The following is a 13,798-nucleotide window of genomic DNA, read 5'->3' as shown; positions in this document are numbered from 1 at the left end:
CAATCATTAATTATCACAGTATCGGAAGAATCAAGAGAACTGTGTCTGTCCCCATTCAAAGAAAGAAAACAATCTTTGTTCCTAAGTTCGTCAGCAGACCTTGCCTTTCTGAAAGATAGTATCTCCCTGATGGGATGAACAGTTCCCTAAGAGGGTCAGAGTGCTCAAGATGAAGATTCAACTCAAGATGGAGCATTTTGTGGGAATATTCCCTGGCTCCCTTTGCTCTGAAACCTGAGTCAGGTGCAGATACTCTAAAGCAAGGAGGGGTTCCATCCCCATCTGCCCCACAAGGCAGTCATCTGCAGACTAGAAATCTTGAAACCAGCCATGCAAATCCATCACCATTTTAATTATCCAAGTAAATAGAGCTCTTACCACCATCTGCCAGGATTTCAACCAATTGTGATCGTTAAGCTCCCCCAGTGGTTCTTTCTGGATGAGAACCAGAGAGTCATTGCTAAAGAGCCACTTGGGCCCAAATTTCTACCTACAGGATGAAGGTGTGCTCAGCTGAGTCTCATGGCTGGAAGGTGTTTTTTTTCCTCCTCTCTACTTCTTGCTCATATTTTTCTGAGCACCGTTAATTTCCTCCTTCAAATTAACTATCCTCATCGTTCTTTCTTTCCACCGACTCCAGGCAGTACTGATTAGTGAGAAATTTTCCTCCCCAAGAACTGTCAGCTTGGAACTCAGCCCCACAGTAAAAAGTGAGGTAGATTCATTCTGGAACACGAGTGGGTGTGCAATCCTGGTGACTCAAATTACCGGAGATTCAGAGACCAGACTAAATTGTAAACACTTGTTAAGGCAGGGACTCTGTCCAGGTCTGTTTCTCTGACTAATAACTGTGCAAATGAGTTGATTATGTTAGTGAAGGGCTCCTGTGGGCGACCTGAGTTAATTATGGCTTTCAGGGAAAATGGCAAAAACCTCACTGGCTACAAACCACTAGTGGACCACAAGGCAGTGTTGGGATAATTGTATCGATACTGGCTTTTCTTGACAGTCAGTTTGTCCACCACCAACACTACTTTTGTCATCACCGCTTATCAGGATAGCATTTAAATGATAATAAAGTGTTTACTCTTCTGCAAGAACAGAATTAAAACCCGACACCTAAAAGATTCCTTGAAGAAGGACACCCAGACATTACTGTTACAGGCAATGTCAAGGTTTGGACATCTCTCTTTTAGTAAAGAAAATTCGGTGATAATCAGTATCACCACAGACAGAAGCAACAAACTGCTAATTGCTAGATATAAGATCAGGCTGACCACTCCAAAAGGAGATAACATTTCAGAGGCAGCGAGACCTAAAAGGATATGGAGGGCAGTGGGTATGCTGAGTAAGACTCTGACCTTGAGACCAGGTACTACCACCGAAGCATCAGTCAAAACACAGATGTCCTCTAGTGACTGTGTACCAGGCACTTCATACATGTGAGCTCATTTGTCCCACAATGAGACCCCAGGAGTAGGTACTTCTGTGATCCTCTGTGTGTGCATGCCAACTAAGTTGCTTCAGTCCAACTCTTTTTGACCCTCTGGACTGTGGCCTGCCAGGCTCCTCTGTCCATGGGATTTCCCAGGCAAGAATACGGAACTGGGTTACCATGTCCTTCTCCAGGGAATCTTCCTGTCCCAGGGATTGAACCCACGTCTCTTACATCTCCTGCATTGGCAGGCGGGTTCTTTACCACTAGTGCCACCTGGAAAGCCCCTGTGATCCCCTTTATACATATAAAGTGCTATCAGTAAGATGGAAGCAGAAGTGTCCTTTGGGACTTCTGTGAAGTTTCTTTAAGAGGAAAGATACACTCCTTTATATGGACCCCTGACAAGTAGTGAGCCACCATATCAGCTCAGTCTACCTCCAGACTTACTGTGTGTATGGCTGTTAGCATAATGGAGGCATCTTGAGTCCTTCAAGTTTCTCCTGTCCTTTTGCTGACCCTACCCAGAACTGTCCTGTGCAATAAGTCACTTCTCTGTCATCAAGGGCTTTGTAGTTAATAGATATTGTTTAATAAGCATTGGGACCAGGTGGCCTCTATGCTCTGTTAGTCCCCAAACAATGATGAAGACTTTCACTGACGTATTCCCTGTGCCCACGAAATTAGTTACTCATTCATGCATGTCCTGTTTCCCAGCACCTACCCCAAAACCCTTTTAACTATGAAATTGTCCCCTGGCCCCGAGGTGGTACAGGTGCAGCTGCAAATGCTTCCAGATCATCATCTCCCTTATCCCACCCTGTTAGTAAATTACCCTATAATAAACTGATCCATTGGCAACCCACTTCAGTATCCTTGCCTGGAAAATCTCATGGACAGAGGAGCAAAGAGTCGGGCATGACTGAGTAACTAACACTTACTTACTTATTTAAACTGATTCATTGACTCCATGGAACTGTCTGTCTCATTTTCTGGTCTCAAGATGCCTTCTCAGTTTGGTGGGCACTTTTTAGTTTCCTCTGTCCTTCTACAATGTAAGTGAGAAATACAGATAATTCTACCTTATTTAAACTACTGTTATTTCTGATATGATATTAAAAGTAATACTAAATAATATACTGATATGCCCCCAAACAACTGATACTGAGGCAATTACAGAAAGAAACAAACCAGTCCCATCAAAAATAGTAAAATAGAGAACAAGATGGTAGAGAAGTAGGTGGACGTGGAGTACATCTCTCTCCATGGATACATCAGGAATACACCTTCAGACATAGAAGTTCATGCAGAACACCACCTGAGAGCGGACAGGAATGCCTGACCAGAGGAAAATAATATATAGAACCGCGCAAAACCTGGTAGAACAAGGACCTAGGGGGAAAAACAGGAGTGTTAGTAGGACTGGACCTGCCCTCGGTGGGTGGGGGAACTGAGACAGGGGTCTGATCCCCACATCGGGGCAACTGTCTGAGTCAGAAGAGAAACATTTAAGGGTGAGAGTGAAACAGCTGATCTGTGGCAGCCTAAATGGAATGAGAATCAGACAGTCCTTGCCGTAGCCATACATACCCCGGACAGGGACGAGGGACCCCTGGAAGGTGCAGCAGCTGGGAGCTGGAGTTTGGGGAGTATGGAGGGATCACAGGGCGAGGGCTGCTGTTGACTGTGGAGAGACGGATTGGGGGGAGGTGAGGGAGGAGATTGTGGTGGGAAACAGCTGCGGAGGAAGGCCGGGCAGCCATGGAAGCAAGGTGATATTGCTGAGTCACGTGTAGGGGGTGGAGCCATCACCACAGCCGCTCTCTCCCCACATGCCAGCATCGATTGGCAGCTGAACAATAGAGAGGCTGGCCCATCAAATGCCTGAGGCACTGAACTACAGAGCAGGACCCCACCCAGGTGCTCCTTTAAGTGACTGATGCACTGAACTACAGAGTAGGATCCCAGCTGGGGGGGGCCCCCCTATGTCCCTGAAGCACCAAACAACAGAGAAGGACCCCAGGAAAGGGAGCCCTCTAAGTGCCTAAATGAGTGGAGCTACAGAGAAAGACTGGAGCGTATTGGCCAATACTGGTTTTCATACCTTTCTAGAGCACTATATTTTCTGCTGTCCTAACTGCCAACCCCCCTGAGTACCTGGTGCTGCCAGAACCCCTGTGACCCAAGAAGCTGCACCACTTCCACACCTGGCCCTCACAGGGGCAAACTCAAGTCCTCCAGGGCAGCCTCAGGAGCAAACCCCAGTGGACAACCCACATGCAGAGGTGGAAATAAAACCACAATTGAAACCCAGGGTCAGTGAGTCTATGGAAGAAGACCCAAAACCTTCCCACCAGCTGTACAACCTGCAAATTAAATCCACATGATCAGCTAGGCAGACTCTGTGTCTATGGAATATATAAAAGGTCACTGAGAACTCCCACAAAAGAAAACACACTAGTTCTGATAGCTGTGGACATTGGAGGCAAGAACACACAGGAGTAGGACCAGATTAGAATCTGAGCTGCCCGCACAGCGGGTCCAGAGATCAGCACAGTGTTGGAGGGCATCCTAGGGAGGTGAGGTGGACTATGACTGCCAGCGAGGGAAAAGACTCTGACAGCAGTGACTCAAGAAAAACATTTATTATTCTTATCTTTTGACTTGCTCTGTAGATTCTTTCTGATTTTTTTCTTTTTCTTTCCTTTTTACCCCCCTCTGTTGTAGTTGTCGATTTTATTGGCACTATGAAATCTAATTAGGCTTTTGAGCTTTTTATTTCTCAGTCACATTTTTTATTGCTGTTATAAACCCCTGCCTCTACATTGGGCTTTTGCAGTTCTTTTCCTTTTTTTTTTTCCTCTCTCTTTTTTTAATTTTAATTTTTAAACCTATTATTATTTTTTCTATATTTATTCCTTTGTTTGCTTTTTCTACTGTTCTTTTCCCCTTGCAGTTAATCTTTAATGTATATAAATCTTCTTAATCTACCTCTATTTAACTTAGCATATCTATCCTTTCTTTCTTTTCTTTCTTCCCTTTCCTCTCAACATTTTGTTAGTTTTATTTTCATTGCTTTATTCCCCAATTGGCACCTTGCTCTAGTTTTGCTTTCCAGTTTGTGCTTCAGTTAATTTTGTTCTGGCAGATATAATTTTTGGTTTCCTTTGTTCACTGGGTTGGTCTATTGCACTTTATTTTTGTTGGACTGTTTTGATTTTGCTTATGGGTGTATGTGTATATGTGTACATTCAGTCACACTTTTTATTGTTGCTATAAACCTCTGCCTCTACATTGAGCTTTTGCAGCTCTGTGGAATTTTCCTTTTTTTTCTTTTTTCTTTCTTCTGTTTTCTTTTTTGTTTTATAATTTTAATTTTTTTAAAAAACCTACTATATTTTTTCTATATGTATTCCTTTGTTTGCCTTTCCTCCTGTCCTTTTCCCCTTGCAGTGAATCTTTAATGTATATAAATCTTCTTCATCTACCTCTATTTAACTTTGCATATCTATTCTTTCTTTTCTTTCTTTCCTTTCCTCTCAACATATTGGTTAGTTTTGTTTTCATTGATTTATCTCCCACTTGGCAACTTGCTTTAGTTTTGTTTTCCAGTTTGTTCTTTAGTTAGTATTGTTCTTAACTGGTAAATATAGCTTTTGATTTACTTTCTTTGCCAGGTCAATCTACTGTACTTTATTTTTGTTGGACTGTTTTCACTTTGCTCATGGGTGTATATGTGTATGTGTATATTCCATTATTTTAATTATTATTTGCCTGATTTTGTAACTGACATTTGTCTGGGGTTCATCTTTGGTTTCTCATTTTTGGATATTTGTTTTAATCTCACTTAATGCCATAACAAACCACTTGTGGAAACTTTGTTCGTGACCAGAGATCAAGCTCTGAGCCTCTGGAGTGGGAGCACTGACTCCAAGGCCCTAGACTACCAGAGGACTAACCCTAGGGAGTCTCAAATAGTGAGAACTCACACAAAGGAAACCACCTGAATACAAGACCCAGCATCACCCAACCACCAGTAGCACCCTGTGCAGGACAACTCATCTAAATAACAAACAAAGCAAAAATACAAACCCAATCATCAGCAGACAGGATTACCACCTCACTCAGCCTTGCACATCAGAGGAAAAACAAACAAAAACTCAGCACAAATCTCACCCTATATGAAGCTTACACAAATCTCTGGACCAAACTTAGGAGGGCAGAAACCAAAAGGAAGAAAGAATTCAACCTTGAAGCCTGGGAAAAGGAGACCTCAAACACAATAACTTAAAAGAAAATAAGGAAAAGGCAAAGAAATACCACACAAATGCAGGAACAAACTAGAAACACATAAGTCCAAATAAATGAACAGGAAATAGGCAAACTACCTGAAAAAGAATTCAGAATAATGAGAGTAAAGATGATCAAAAACCTTGAAAACAAAATGGAGAAAATACAATAATCAATTAACAAAGACCTAGAAGAATTAAAGAATAAACATACAGAGACAAACAACACAATTACTGAAATTAAAAATACTCTAGAAGGAATCAATAGCAGAATATGTGAAGCAAAAGAACGAATCAGTGAGCTGGAAGAGATAATGGTGGAAATAACTTCTGAAGAGCAGACTAAAGTAAAAGGAATGAAAAGAATTGAGGAGAGTCTCAGAGACCTCTGGGACAATATCAGATGCACCAATATTTGAATTATAGGGGTCCCAGAAGAGGAAGAGAACAAGAAAGGGTACGAGAAAATTTTTGAAGAGATTATAGTTGAAAATTTCCCCAACATGGAAAAGGAAATAGTCAATCAAGTCCAAGAGGCACAAAAAGTCCCATACAGGATAAACCCAAGGAGAAACACACCAAGACACATACTAATCAAACTAACAAAGACTAAACACAAAGAAAGAATATTAAAAAGCAGCAAGGGAGAAGCAATAAGTAACATAAAAAGGGAAACCCCATATACTTAACAACTGATCTTTCAGCAGAAACTCTGCAGGCCAGAAGGGAATGGCAGGATATATTTAAAGTATTGAAAAGGGAAAATCTACAACCAAGGTTACAGTACCTGGCAAGGATCTCATTCAAAATTGATGGAGAAATAAAAAGCTTTTCAGACAGCAAAAGTTAAGAGAATTCAGTACCACCAAACCAGCTTTACAACAAATGATAAAGGGACTTATATAGTCAAGAAATACAAGAGAAGGAAAAAAATCTACAAAATCAACCCCAAATGATTAAGAAAATGGCAATAGGAACATATATATCAACAATTACTTTAAATGTAAATGGATTAAATGCTCCAACCAAAAGACACAGACTGGCTGAATGGATACAAAACAAGATCCATATGTATGCTGTCTACAAGAAACCCACTTCAGACCTAAAGACACATATAGACTGAAAGTGAGAGGAGAGAAAAATATATTCCATGCAAATAGGAAGCAAAAGAAAGCTGGAGTAGCAATCCTCATATCAGACAAAACAGACCTTAAAATAAAGAAGATTACAAGAGATAAGGAAGGATACTACATAATGATCAAGGGATCCATCCAAGAGGAAGACATAACAATTGTAAATATCTATGCACCCAACACAGGAGCATCTCAATACATAAGACAAACACTAACAGACATAAAAGGAGAAATTGATAGTAACACAATAATAGTAGGAGATTTCAACATCCCACTCACACCAATGGACAGATCATCAAAACAGAAAATTAATAAGGAAACACAAGTCTTAAATGATACATTAGATGTGATGGATCTCATTGATACCTTCAGGACATTCCATCCAAATACAGAAGAATGCACTTTCTTCTCAAGTGCACATGGAACATTCTCCAGGATAGACTACATCTTGGGTCACAAATCAAACCTCAGTAAATTTAAGAAAATTGAAATGATATCAAGCATCTTCTCTGACCACAATGCTAAGAGAGGCTATCAATTACAAGAAAAAAGCTGTAAGAAACACAAACAGATGGAGATTAAACAACACATTTCTAAATAACCAACAGATTACTGAAGAAATCAAAAAGGAAATAAAAAAATTTCCAGAAACAAATGACAATGAAAACACAACAACTCGAAACCTATGGGATGCAGCAAAAGCAGTTCTAAGAGGAAAGCTTATATCAATACAATTCTATCTCAAGAAACAAGAAAAACATTGAATAGACAACCTAACTTTATACCTAAAACAAGTGGAAAAAGAAGAATTAAAAAAACCCCAAAATTCATAGAAGGAAAGAAATCATAAAGATCTGAGCAGAAATAAATGCAAAATGAAAGAAACAATAAAAAAGATTAATAAAACTAAAAGCTGGTTCTTTGAGAAGATAAAGAAAATTGTCAAGCCTTTAGCCAGACTCATCAAGAAAAAAAGAGAAGAATCAAATCAACAGAATTAGAAATGAAAAAGGAGAGGTTGCAACAGACAATGCAGAAATACAAAGGATCATAATAAGAGACTATTATAAACAACGATATGGCAATAAAATGGATAACCTGGAAGAAATGGACAGATTCTTAGAAAATTTCAATCTTCTAAGACTGAGCCAGGAAGCAATAGAAATTATGAAAAACCCAATTACAAGCACTGAAATTGAAGCTGTGATCCAAAATCTCCCAAAAAACAAAAGCCCAGGACCAGATGGCTTCACAGAATTCTATCAAACATTTAGAGAAGAGCTAATGCCTATCCTTCTAAAACTCTTTCAAAAAACTGCAGAGGAAGAAACACCTTCAAACTCATCCTACGAGGCCACCATCACCCAGACAAAGACAACACAAAAAAAGAAAACTAAAGACCAATATCACTGATGAACATAGATGAAAAAATCCTCAACAAAATTTTAGCAAACAGAATTTGGCAACACATCAAAAAGCTGATACACATGATAAAGTTGGGCTTCTTCCAGGAATGCAAGGATTCTTCAATATATACAAATCAATCAATGTGATACACCATATTAACAAATTGAAAGATAAAAACGATATGATCATCTCAATAGATGCAGAAAAAGCCTTTGACAAAATTCAGCACCCATTTATGATTAAAACTCTTCAGAAAATGGGCATACGAGGAACCTACCTCAACATAGTAAAGGCTATATATGATAAGCCTACAGCAAACATTATTCTCAATGGTGAGAAACTGAAAGCATTCCCCTTAAGATCAGGAACAAGACAGGGGTGTCCACTTTCACCACAATTAAACATAGCTTTGGAAATCCGAGCTACAGGAATCAGAGAAGAGAAAAAAAAGGAATCCAGATTGGAAAAGAAGAAGCAAAGCTCTCACTGTTTGCAGATGACATGATACTGTACATAGAAAACCCTAAAGATAGTATCAGAAAATTACTAGAGCTAATCAGTGAATTTAGCAAAGTTGCAGGATACAAAATCAATACACAGAAATCACTTGCATTTCTATATACTAACAATGAAAAATCAGAAAGAGAAATTAAGGAATCAATCCCATTCACCATTGCAACAAAAAAATTAAATATTTAGGAATAATCTTTCCTAAGGAGATGAAAGAACTGTACACAGAAAATTATAAGACACTGATGAAAGAAATCAAAGATGACATAAACAGATGGAGAGATATTCCATGTTGCTGGGTAGGAAGAATCAATATTGTGAAAATGGCTACACTACCAAATGCAATCTACAGATTCAATGTGATCCCTATCAAATTATCAATGGCATGTTTCACAGAACTAGAACAAAAAATTTCACAGTTCATATGGAAACACAAAAGACTCCGAATACCCAAAGCAGTCCTGAGAAAGAAGAATGAAGCTGTAGGAAACAACCTTCCTGACTTCAGATTATACTACAAAGCCTCAGTCATCAAGACAGGATGGTACTGGCACAAAAGCAGAAATATAGAACAATGGAACAAGATAGAAAGCCCAGAAATAAATCCATGCACCTATGGGTACCTTATTTTTGACAAAGGAGGCAAGAATATATGGGCAAAGATAGCCTCTTCGATAAATGGTGCTGGGAAAATTGGACAGATACATGTAAAAGAATGAAATTAGAACACTTCCTAACGCCATACACAAAGATAAACTCAAAATGGATTAAAGACCTAAATGTAAGAGCAGAAACTATAAAACTCTTAGAGGAAAACATAGGCAGAACACTTGATGACATAAATCAAAGCAAGATCCTCCATGGCCCACCTCCTAGAGTAACAGAAATAAAAACAAAAGTAAACAAGTGGGACCTAATTAAACTTAAGAGCTTTGCACAGAAAAGGAAACTACAAGCAAGGTGAAAAGACAACCCTCAGAATGGGAGAAAACAATAGCAAATGAAACAACAGACAAAGGATTAATTTCCAAAATATACAAGCAGCTGATACAACTCAATGCCAGAAAAACAAACAACCCGATCAAAAAGTGGGAAAAAGACATTTCTCCAAAGAAGACATACAGATGGTTAACAAACACATGAAAAGATGCTCAACATCACTCATTATTAGAGAAATGCAAAACAGAACTAATGAGATATCACCTCACACTGGTCAGAATGGCTATCATCAAAGTCTACAAACAATAAATGCTGGAGAGGGTGTGCAGTAAAGGGAACACTCTTGTACTATTGGTGAGAATGTAGACTGATACAGCCCCTATGGAAGACGGTATGGAGATCCATTAAAAAACTAGAAATAAAACCACTTTATGACTCAGCAATCCCATTCCTAGGCATATACCCTGAGGAAACCAAAATTGAAAAAGACACTTGTATCCCATTGTTCATTGCAGCACTATTTACAATAGCTAGAACATGGAAGCAACCTAGACGTCCATCGACAGATGAATGGATAAAGAAGTTGTGGTACATATACACAATGGAATATTACTCAGCCATAAAAAAGGTATGCATTTGAGTCAGTTCTGATGAGGTGGCTGAACCTAGAACCTATTATACAGAGTGAGGTGAGTCAGAATGAGAAAAATAAATATCTTATTCTAACACATATATACAGAATCTAGAAAAATGGTACTGAAGAATTTATTTACAGGGCATCAGTGGAGAAACAGACATAGAGAATAGATTTATGGACATGGGGAGAGGGGAGGAGAGGGTGAAAGGTATGGAAACAGTAACATGGAAACCTAAATTACCATATGTAAAATAGATAGCCAACAGGAATTTTTTGTATGGCTCAGGAAACTCAAACAGGGGCTCTGTATCAATCTAGAGGGTGGGATGGGGTGGGAGATTGGAGGGAGGTTCAAAAGGGAGGGGATATATGTATACCTAGAGTACATTATGAGAAATGCTGGGCTGGAAGAAGCACAAGCTGGAATCAAGATTGCCGGGAGAAATATTAATAACCTCAGATATGCAGATGATGCCACCCTTATGGCAGAAAGTGAAGAGAAGCTAAAGAGCCTCTTGATGAAAGTGAAAGAGGAGAATGAAAAGGTTGGCTTAAAGCTCAACATTCAGAAAACTAAGATCATGGCATCTGGTCCCATCACTTCATGGGAAGTAAATGGGGAAACAGTGGAAACAGTGTCAGACTTTATTTTTGGGGGCTCCAAAATCACTGAAGATGATTACTGCAGCCATGAAATTAAAAGATGCTTACTCCTTGGATGGAAAATTATGACCAACCTAGATAACATATTAGAAAGCAGAGACATTACTTTGCCAACAAAGGTCCGTCTAGTCAAGGCTATGGTTTTTCCAGTGGTCATGTGTGGATGTGAGAGTTGGACTGTGAAGAAAGCTGAGTGCCAAAGAATTGATGCTTTTGAACTGTGGTGTTGGAGAAGATTCTTGAGAGTCCCTTGGACTGCAAGGAGATCCAACCAGTCCATCCTAAAGGAGATCAGTCCTGGGTGTTCATTGGAAGGACTGATGCTGAAGCTGAAACTCCAGTACTTTGGCCACCTCATGTGAAGAGTTGACTCATTGGAAAAGACTCTGATGCTGGGAGGGATTGGGGGCAGGAGGAGAAGGGGACAACAGAGGATGAGATGGCTGGATGGCATCACCGACTCGATGGACATGAGTTTGAGTGAACTCCGGGAGTTGCTGATGGACAGGGAGGCCTGGAGTGCTGTGATTCGTGGGGTCGCAGAGAGTCAGACACGACTGAGTGACTGAACTGAACTGATGGCTGATTCATGTTGAGGTTTGACAGAAAACAAGAGAATTCTGTAAAGCAATTATCCTTCAATAAAAAAATAATTTAAAAAAAAATAGTAAAACACCTGGGAATAAATCTAACTAAGGAGGTAAAAAACCCTTACTTGGAAAACTATAAGACACTGATGAAAGAAATTGGAGATAATACAAACAGTTAGAAAGATAATACTATGTTCATGGATTGGAAGAATCAACATTGTTAAAATGATTACCACCCAAAGCAATTTACAGATTCAATGCAAGCCCTGCAAAAATACCAATGGCATTTTGCACAGAACTAGAATAATTCTAAAATTTATGAGGAAACACAAAAGACTTTGAATAGCCAAAACAATCTTGAGAAAGAACAAGGTAGTGAAAGTGAAGTCGCTCATCCATGTCCAACTCTTTGTGACCCCATCGCCTATAGCCAACCAGGCTCCTCTGTCCATGGGATTTTCCAGGCAAGAATACTGGAGTGGGTTGCCAATTCCTTCTCCAGGAGATCTTCCTGACCCAGGGATTGAACCTGGGTCTCCCACATTGTAGGCAGACACTTGACCATCTGAGTCACCAGGAAGTCCATTGGCAGGTTGGTATAAACCCCCTACAGGGTTTCTGCCATAAGCCATATGAGGTCACTGCAGAACCGCAGAGCAGGGCTCCTCACTTGCTTTGAGCAGGGTGTGTCATTCATTTACACAAGCACAGTGTAGAGTTAGTAAAGTACAGCAGAAAACATGTTTGCTAGGAGAACAAAGAACTAGAGCTCCAAGCATCCTTACCTTTTCCTGAAGAATCCCGGACAAGCCCCCAAGATGAAAGGTTGCCACTGAACAACAAAAGATGCCGGGATTCTCGACCTCTGGAGGAGAAGAATTCAATCCAGGGCCAATGACGAGGCTTGATCGCTCAGAGCTTTTGTGTAATAAAGTTTTATTAAAGTATAAAAGAGATAGAGAAAGCTTCTGACCATGTTTCCTGATTCAAACTACAGTACAAAGCTATATCATCAAAGCTATATGGTACTGGCACAAAAACAGACACATAGATCAATGGAACAGAATAGACAGCCCAGAAATGAACCCACACTTATATAGGTAATTAATCTATAACTAAAGAAGCCAAGAATCTACAATGGAGAAAAGACAGCCTGTTCAATAATCAGTGTTGGGAAAACAGGACACCTACATGCAAAAGAATCAAACTGGGCTATGTTCTCACACCATTTGCAAAAATAAATTCAAAATGGATTAAAGACAAGTATAGGATCTGAAACCATGATACTTCTAGAAGACAACATAGGCATTACTCCCTCTTGGAATGGAGTAACTGAGCAGAGAAACAGAAGGTGCCTGGATCCCTGACAAATGGTGGGCCACCATATGCATGTACCTACATTTTCCAAATTTGGCGGGGGTGGTGGGAGGGGCAGTGAACTCATATTACTTGTATACTTAAAGTTACATCCATCACAACCCTACTTTTACCATCTCTAGGTAATACCTTCAGCCACTCAGTTTTTGACCCCAACCTTTTCTCATTCACAGATTCAGGCCATCAAGGACAGGAACCTGCCACTGCTGAAGGACACTGTGATGGGGGTGGCCAGGCAGGGGTGGGAAGTTAGAGTCCCCTAATTTCCATGGAGCCAGTGCTTGGACAGAGCTGGGTCACTTGGCATACCTGCCTGCCTGCAGTCCACAGAACAAAGGAGATGTCCTGCCTGTCCTTTAGGATGTGGTCACAGCTGTAGGTCTCCTGACACCACTTTAGCTCAACTTCCAGCCTAAACTGAAGTCTTGTCAGGGGCCTGGAGCTAGACCCCAAATGTCTCTTCTTTAGCTCAGACTTTTAGGTTTAAAGCTAGGTCAGCTGGCATGAGTATACAGAAGATCTGAACCCAAGGCTCCCAGAGGAAAAATCTTCTAACTTTTCAGTTTAAAAGTCTAGTTCCAAGTGCTTGCTTCCTGTTGAGTGACCAAAAAGAAAGACTCTGAATTTCTGAACATTTCATAACCAATCTGAATTTCTATTTCTTCATATTTCTTCATCTATAAAGACGTTACCCCCTGCTCATTCTAATTGGTAAAGTGGTTACAAGAAATTGATTTAGGAATATAGAGGAAGGTGACAACATCATGTTGGATTTTGTATCCCCAAAGGGTCTGGGACATAGTTAATCCTCTTTAAAT

General features: G+C 40.0%; 1 protein-coding gene across 8 annotated transcripts in view; it reads right to left on the bottom strand.

Annotated features, from left to right (window-relative positions):
• Positions 1 to 13,798, bottom strand: part of CCDC149 (coiled-coil domain containing 149) — a 121,113-nt gene that overhangs the window by 90,469 nt on the left and 16,846 nt on the right. For 2 of the 8 annotated variants that reach the window (XM_044946029.2, XM_044946030.2), the window contains exon 2: positions 2,385 to 2,480. The exons of 5 other annotated variants lie outside the window; for them this stretch is intronic. The gene's annotated coding sequence lies outside the window, so the exon portion shown is untranslated. Of the gene's footprint in view, positions 1 to 2,380; positions 2,481 to 13,798 lie in introns of all 8 variants that reach the window. One more of the 8 variants, XM_044946031.2, reaches the window with a different exon arrangement.

The sequence above is a fragment of the Bubalus bubalis genome, chromosome 7, assembly GCF_019923935.1.
Source record: "Bubalus bubalis isolate 160015118507 breed Murrah chromosome 7, NDDB_SH_1, whole genome shotgun sequence".
Lineage (NCBI taxonomy): Eukaryota > Metazoa > Chordata > Mammalia > Artiodactyla > Bovidae > Bubalus > Bubalus bubalis.
This window is presented reverse-complemented; position numbering and strand designations above follow the sequence as displayed.